Source organism: Rutidosis leptorrhynchoides, chromosome 2 (assembly GCF_046630445.1).
Source record: "Rutidosis leptorrhynchoides isolate AG116_Rl617_1_P2 chromosome 2, CSIRO_AGI_Rlap_v1, whole genome shotgun sequence".
Taxonomy (NCBI): Eukaryota; Viridiplantae; Streptophyta; class Magnoliopsida; order Asterales; family Asteraceae; genus Rutidosis; species Rutidosis leptorrhynchoides.
In genome coordinates this window covers 422,685,794-422,694,647 of record NC_092334.1, presented here as the reverse complement: position 1 = coordinate 422,694,647, position 8,854 = coordinate 422,685,794, and the positions used below count along the sequence as shown (strand labels likewise).

General features: G+C 33.6%; 1 long non-coding RNA gene across 1 annotated transcript; it reads left to right on the top strand.

Annotated features, from left to right (window-relative positions):
- The first annotated feature begins 1,257 nt into the window (after positions 1-1,257).
- Positions 1,258-7,652, top strand: LOC139892357 (uncharacterized). The gene is made up of 5 exons (XR_011774043.1): positions 1,258-1,600; positions 2,550-2,659; positions 2,919-3,031; positions 6,802-7,405; positions 7,540-7,652. It is a non-coding gene; the product is annotated as an uncharacterized lncRNA (long non-coding RNA).
- The last annotated feature ends 1,202 nt before the right edge of the window (positions 7,653-8,854 follow it).

Sequence of the window (8,854 nt, the reverse complement as noted above, 5' to 3'; positions counted from 1 at the left end):
TTCGGTTAAAAGTCTTACATACAACCACTCGGCCAAAGCAGCTTATGTGTTAAAAATCGATCGTTATATATTTATAATCTAAAAACATCGAAAATTAAAATTACAAATCAATTGAAAATTACTGTTCATCCATTCTCTAATTGAATATATATAGAATGTGTTCTTTTTATTTATTGATTTAGTAAAGCGTTATTTAAATTTATTTATCGTATTTAAATAATGATTTAAAATGGGTTTAGTATGAAGTGGAGTGTAAGATAGGAAAATATTAGATCATTTCTAATCGTGACTGTGACATTACGGGCAGTTAGTGCACTTTTTGGCCCAAAAGTGCAATCTGAATGTGACATGATGATGTCAGTTTCTGAAATTTTTTAACCGTTGTGTCATTTTTTTGTGTCAAATATTGAGTAGAGTGATGTGGTAAAACCTGATTGAAAATTGGGTGGAAAAAAATTAATTAATAATAAAAATATATATATTAATTAAATCTGAAAATTATGTGATTGGTTGGTGCATAAACTTACGGACAGAAACAAACCTGTCAAATACATGACTGACGGATGGTGGCCTCACTAACTGACGTTGCATTATGTTTCGTCAGATTTCGCCAGATTTCGCCATATGGACTGACGGATGGGATCTGACGCCGGGTTAGAATAGGTCTTAGTTAAGGGAATGTTAAAGTTTTTTGTGTTGATGTGGCGCTGATGTATTGAAAAGAAGTTATGTTAAATATGTTAAAGATATGAATGACCCAAGATTTGAGATAAAGTTAGTCGTCTACATTATATTATACTATAATATTAATTGGCCGGAGCATGATAATATTCAGAAGGGTATCTTTGTCATTTCCCTTTTTATATAGACATAATTACGCCTTTGGTCATTATAATATGTACCAACTTGCATGTTTACCCTTAACTTTTTTTTTTTTTTTTTTTGACATCGTCGGTCCTCATGATTTTCACAAGTTAAGCTGTTGTTCCCCGAAGCTGATAATCGTTAAATCATATAAATATACTAACACTGATGATCTGTAACTGTTCGCACTTGCAGCCCCGTAAATACCTCAACTTCGAAGAAATTTTTCTCTTTTACAACATTTTTTTCATTCCGTTATTTTTTAAACATTCAATTTATCGACTACTAACCGATTAAAATCACTTACTGTTAATCGGTCAAAAATCATTCCGAAGCAAAGCGCTAGTTTGTTTTTCTAGTTTGTAAAAAAAGAAAATAGTCATTTAACTAAGTTCGAATTTGATTGCAAGTCGATGCAAGTAGTTTCAAACGGCTCAACTTGAAGATCAAAGTTTGGGGAAAAATTGTGAGTTCTTTATCAAGGAAGTTAGGGTTAGGGTTTTATTTTAGAAAAGGCGGAATGACATCGACTGTTGCGAACATGGTGCAAAGATCAATTAGCTTACTATTTGTACATCATCAATTTGAGGCACCATTTTGTGTTCTTTCGTACAAATTCACTTTATTCACATCTTCTTCTTCTTCACACTCCACCTTCATCCCATTTACAAATCGATTCCAAGTTGCGCGTTCGTTCATCCACCAAACTCATTTCTCAGATACAATTGAAATAAAGGTTAGTGTGATTATACTAATGTTTTGATATTGATATGAACAATGTTTTTAGTATTTTACTTCTCGATTTTTGGCTTTTGTTACTTTGATTGTAAAAAGTTTCGATTTGGTTCATCAAGCTCTACAGGTGTTTCAATTTGATGTAAAAAGGGTTTTGTTGGTATGCTAATTTTAGTACTTTAGTGTGTGTTAGGGTTTTTACTCTAATTTTAGTAGAAAAGGGGCTTTATGATTTGTGTTTTTACTTCATTGGGTTTCATATCTTGTTTTTGCTTGGCTGAGATTGTTCTCTAGTTGACTAGTTTATTATAGGTATATTAGACCTGGCAATTGTGACCCATACACTTAAATTCGGGTCAAATGGGTCAAGCTTTCAGGTCAATTGGGTCTTGAGAAAAATTAAGCCTAAAAATGTAAATTAAAACTTAAAAAAAGATCTAAATGTGTTTCTCTCCAACCTACTGAGTCCTATAAAAAAACTGAAGGAACGGGTCTAATGGGTATCAATACTCAAAAATCAATAAATAGAAATGGGTCAAATGGGTTTTGTGAACGGGTCAAATGGGTCGAGCACAAAAAGTTTCATCCGTCAAAAGTTTATGAAAGCATTTATGGTTATATCATTTATTATGTTTATTAATAGTTCTTATGTAAATATAATAAATAATAATAACTAAAATAATGTAATAAATGTAAAAAAAGCGATTTGACCCATTTGACCCAACAGACCTGTGACCCGTTTCGACCCGTTACCCAAACCGACCCAACCTGACCCATTTTGACCCGTTTAAAAAATTGACCCGTTTGACCTGTGACCCATTTCAACCCAAAACCATATTGTCCCGTTACCCAACCTGACCCGTTTGCCAGGCATCGTATATATATAAATATAATTTCATTTTAGAAGTTAACTTTATGGATAGTAAAGGGTTGTTACGTTATGATTATAGGAAGTTTTGTGCCTTCAAATCATTTTATGATGGTTAGAAGAATAGAAGGATATTATGGTTATTGATCAATGAAGGTGAAAGTGAATCAGATGATCTCATGTGGCCTTAAGGTGAATTTAGACTTTTTCTTTCTTTTTCTCATACGTTGGTTAAAATATTTCATACTTTGAGCTAGAGGTATCAAACTGAATGTGTTGAATAATTTGTCAAAACTTAATATGTAATCGGTTGCGCACTGCAAACCTTTTTTTATACATATATATACTTCAAGATAACTAACATTCTAAGTTTTGTTACAGATCTATCAATAATAATTTAAGATATTAACATAATTGACTACAATTGAATGAATAAGGTTTGTGATGTCAGGTGGAGGATCCTAGCGATTTTATGGCTATATTGGAAGTCAACCAAGATGACTAATCGGTTAGTAGAAAGCTACAAGCATTGTCTCGTGCCTTAAGATCCAAATACATGAACGGGTACTTCCCATCTCCGTTTGCTTGTAGTTTTTATATTTACATTTTGGTTCTTATATTTTTATTTCCTTAAAAATTATTGTTTTACCAGTGAGAAAATTGAAATCACTTTCCCACTTTGTCTTCTAAGTAAAGTCTTTATTCTACTACTTTGTATTTTAAGTAAAGTCTTTCTTTTACTACTTTGTATATTAAGTAAACTCTTTCTTTTACTGTACTTCTTTTCTTCGTTACATGAAATGAGGATGAAATTAATGGTAAATACCTAATCATTGTTATAACCTTTTATTATAAGCCATTAGATGATTAAATTTGATCCATATCTAACCATCCATTCTCCTTATCAGCTAATATTACTCTCACATCTTAACTTTGATTAATGGTGGTGGGGTAAATTCGTCTTATTAACTCGATTATTTAATGCTTAAGGTGATGATTATCATAGCATTGATTGGATTGGGTAAACTAAGTTTTACATTTGATGGATTTATGTTTAAGAAAGTTTGATCATTTTCATAAGAGCAACTGTCTTGAGACTTATGCAAGGTAACTGATAATTTAGAATGCATTTATGTATTGTTTGTTGGGGGTGCAAACCAAAGTCCCACATCGGTCATGGGACAAAACAAATGTATGTATATAAGTCTAAGGGGAAGTCCCTCTATCACCAATTGGTTTTAGAAAAGGATGGACTCTTGGATTGCAGGACATTGTGTTTGGGCTATACGATCCTTACAAATGGTATCAGAGCTAGGCTATAGCCTCGATGTGGTGGACAGCGCAGTGGGCGTACCCCTGAGCGCACGCAGCGACGTGGCGCGACCCTGGCACGATGAGTTGATCCTGGAAGCCTTGTATCGAAATCTCCCTGCCCTCCCACCAGGTTGAGAGTTCCGAGTTGGCGGCGGTAAAAGTTGGATCTGGACTATCGTTGGAGGGGAGGCCCAGATGGACTTGGGTTTGAGGGGAGGTTTGTTGGGGTGCAAACCAAAGTCCCACATCGGTCATGGGACAAAACAAATATATGTATATAAGTCTAAGGGAGATCACATCAAATTTTTGCCTCTAAATTTTGCATCTTTAATTGACATAATTATGACGTGTAAAGCAAGATTCAACATTACATTGGTGGGGCAACTAAATAAGTGGACCTTCTCTATTAATTATAGTGGTCATTATTTGCTCATCTTCGGACATTATCTTATTCCTTCTGCCCGTTAAAAATTAGTTTGATAATGAGTATTCGTTGAATAGTGTCGAGTTCATTATGTTATGTTATTTTCTTTTCATTTTGGCTTTGTTCAATGTCTAACCTAATTCATGCCTTCAACTCTGAATTGGAAAAGTGGCAAAAATGGAAGAATGCATTCAAAACTTGAATACCGAGCCCCAGTAGAACTACATATATGATTTGAAAATTATGTATGAAGATTGTGATTACGTACTATTTAATTAAATATAGATATGTATAGTTCTTTAATCTATAATACCATGACAAATTTTCTTGCATAATCCCGTGAGTTCGTGGGTCGTATACAAGTTTTACCTGAAAACTCGAGATAATAAAGCAATTTATTGTTGTAATTGTTTGTGTATTAGCATAGTCGCTCGTTTGATCATTATTTTAGTTTCTTCTTTACCTTGACATTTACTTCCTTTGTTGCACTAAGAAACTTAAAAGGACTATTATGTACATGTTTACTCTTTATTAGATGTAGATCCATGAATTTAATCTTCAGAATGTAAGTGGATACTTAGGAATCTTAATATTGTTTTTCATGTGGACTCTTGAAATTGATATTCGAGTGATGTAAAATTAACATTTGCTTATGGTATATATCATCTCCAGGTTTGGTATCGAGACGTCATTTTAAAGGTGGTTTGTTTGTTAATTATAAAATTCTAATACTTTATACGGAATTATGAAATCAGAGATCTGATAGAGGGATGCTGGTTACATAGGTTAGAATAGGCGGGTTGGACAATCAAGTCAGTACAAAGATGCTTTTAGATTTCCTTGAAGGAAAAGATTAAATTTATATTAGATGTAGGATGAGAATGTCTTCAACGCCACCCGACACGTATCCTGAATTCAATGCTGACCTTGAGCCTATCTACACGGTTAATGAGTATCCAAAAGTCGAACCTCATCCATTCGTGCATATCTTTGTTCATGATTGTGATTCAACTTACTCGGCTAATGAAGTTTACACATGTAATGACAATACATTAAAAGTTAGATTAGGACTGGAGAATTTTTACAAAATGAATCAACTTAAAAGGAAGGAGGCCATATAAGTTGTCAAATGTGGTATTTGAAATCGAGCTTTTGACTTGCCTAGATATATTTTTGTTGCTTGTAGAGGGCCTAATTCGAGCGTTGGCTTTCTATTTGATCCGTTTGATCAGAGTTGCAAATTTTTGTTAACGAGAGACACTGCCTTTTTTTGGGACGAAGTATCACGCAATGATAAAATCAACATCAACGTACATAATAAGTTATTGATCTATTGAGAAGTCAACACATATAGGTCAACATTCTGGCTTTATAGTATATTTTTTTTAAAGGTAAGGCCTCAAAGTGTAGCTAATGGGGATTGAATCTGGGTCTCCATTGAAGATTCCCAAGCATCCAACCACTAGGCCACCCCTTGGGGTTTGGCTTTAAAGTACATGAGTTCGTACAAATGCCCTTTGTATGACGTATTTTCTTGCGTGAAGTTGGTTCAAGAATGGTTTCTACATAGTCCAAAGTTATAGTCCAAAGTTGATTGAGAAACAAGTTGAACAAAATAATTATTATTTTAGATAATAGACTGATTCACTCTCAAAGCTTTGAATAATATCATTTTGCTTGGAGTAATATCAATATTCTAACTTGAATAATATCATTTTACTGAACTTGTTTCTCAATTAACTTTTGAGCTATGTAGAAACTATTCTTGATCAACTTCACACAAGAAAATCCATCATGTAAGGAGCGTTTGTACGAAATTATGTACTTTAAAGACGCAATGTTTACCTCCGCGGGTTGACTTTTTCAATAGATCCAAAACCATTTTCATAAAATGGTGTTGATTTATCATTGCACGATTCTTTATCCCTTCAAAACAAAATGTGGTGTCTTAGTGAATAGTAATTTGAACTTTGGTAAAACGGATCAACTAGGAAGTGAACGCTCGAATTTGGTTCGCTCCAAGTAAGAAAAAGTTTACTTACGCTAGTCAAAAGCTCTATTTCAAGTACTACCCTGCACATTATATATGATGTCTCCTTCCTTTTAAGTTAGTAAAATAACTATTAATGTATTGTCGTTGAGTATAAGTTTACCTGTGTTTGAAGCTTCTTTAGCTGAATAAGCTTAAAACAAGAATAACAAAATGCACGTGGTTCAATGTTCGCAAAGTACTTTGTGGATGCCCTCGTGGTCAGTATTGAATTCATGATATGTGTCAGATGGCGTAGAAGACGTTTTCAGTCTGCATCTAATATATATTCAACTTTTTCTTCAAGGTAATCTAAAAGCATCTTTGCAGTGACTTGATTGTCCAACCCGCCTATTATGATTTGTGTGATCATCATCTCTCTGTCATTTCTCTATGATCCCATCTTTCCGTGTAAACTTTTAGAATTTTATAATTAATAAACAACCCTTTTTCTTTATATGATCCACTAAATATTGTCTTAATATCAAACCTACAGATGATATATACCATAAGAAAAATGTTTGATACAACCCACAACTTGGAATTGATTTGTAAATGGGATGATAGGGAAATGTGAAGAACATGAAGTGAATAAAGTGATTTTATATGAAAGTACTGAAAATGTTGGACCACTCTTGACGTCAACAGATTTGGAGCGCCAGGCCCGGAGCCTCCATTATACCACATCAGTCGGCTGCCACTACCAACATGGTGGTGGACAGCCAACGGCCGCCGTACGGCAACTTCAGCAAGTCCGGTGCCCGAAAAGTGTTCTGGCGGTAAAAGAGATTTAAACAGCCATATGAAGCCAAACCCACCACGAGAAGCGCGGTGGAGAGAATCTTTGGCCGTCGGATCAAAGCCTCCGACCACCGGAATGGGAGAAAACCCATGGCTCATGGGAACTGTGCATATTTAGAAAAAAAACTCTTCCTCCACATGTTGGCTTGATCAAAATCTTCTCTACCCAAAAATATATCCAACCGTTTCTCCTCTGTTTCATTGTGTATATCAAAATTATTCCCCTTCTCAAATTCATTTCTCTTCCATTTAATTCTTCACCTCATTCAAAAGATTCACTTAATCACCAGTGTTAATCCATAGCCTTTACCTCAAATTAATGTATAAATCAGTAAGCTAATCGATCTCTACACCATGTTCGCAACCGTGGGTAAGTCATTCCCCCTTTTCGTAAATAAAACCCTAACCCTAACTTTCTCAATTTATTTTATATAATATAATAAACCTAAGTAAAAAATTATTTATTTTATATATTAATTTTGCTGTTGATTCGCCTTTGATTAGGTACAGGACGAAGGGAAGTGTTAGTTAAAGTTGAGGATGGACCACCTGATGATGCTAGGTTTTTTGCGATTCGTTGAAGCCGGTTACGATACCGGCATTAGGAGTATACTAAGGTTGTCGTTTACTGCATTTGCTACATTATTGCTATAATCTGTTACGTTTTCAACCGTCGTTGTTTATTTATTTATGTTCTATTTTTAATTGGTGTTAAATCATTTTCATTTATTTCTTTATGTTTGTTCTGTTTTCAATTGGCAAAGGCGTTCCGAAAAGGTACCGTATACCTACTTTTTTACATGTCTCTATGTTTATGTTATTTTTTAAAATTTAAAAAGGATTAAGATTCTCAGTAACTTGACCCATAAAGTTATATTTTACTCATATACTTTCATTGCATACAGGTGTTAAACTTAGTGAACTCATAGAACCATAGAAATAATGAAATGTGATTGATTTTTGATTTTAAATGGTACTATTGAATATCAAAACAAACACTTTGCAAGTTCGGGTACTGAATTAATTGTGTTCCTGAAAGTATATCTTTTCTATTTTATTTATTTATTTATTTTTATTTTTTGAAGTTTTCAAAACTTTGTGAGGTCAGTTTGTCAAATATTGTTATGCTTTTTAGCTAATTCTTGCATTTTACTTGTATTGAAGTGTTAATGGTAGCTTACCTACTATGCACTATATTACACTTGACGAGTATCTTATATTGCTGTAATTCTGCGTGATCGTGCTTTATAGAATGGCAGTAGTGATGAAACAATCATGTACATAGTCTTTTTGTCATCTTTCACAAAATCCAAGCAACGTAATATTAATAATTTGTAAACTTATTTTCAGTCGCGTTGTTTTCTAATTTGCAGGTGCAAACATTAATCAGCCTTTTGTTATTATCCACTTTTGCTCTTTCAAGTAGGTTTCGAATTGGTGAAAATGGCCAAGATCACATTACCTTCACATTCACGAGGTATACATATATTGTGTGATGATATAATTACAAGCTTATATGCAACTACTCATTATTCAATGATGGTACTAATTATTCGATGAATGTAATTTGAAACAGTAAAAAAGCCTAAGGTTGCAACTAGGGCGTAGATGTTACCGGTATCAAAACCTCCTATGTTTTTGATTAAATTACACTAATTTAACGAATATGACCAAGTAATCAAATGGATGATTTGGTTGTTGAGATTAAATAAATGATTTTTTTGTGTATGTTCTTAATGTTGCAATTATATCCTCCAATATTCTGAGAATGTGAATTCAGTTTGAAGATATTCTTTTAGAGAGTTGCAGGATTTTAAAG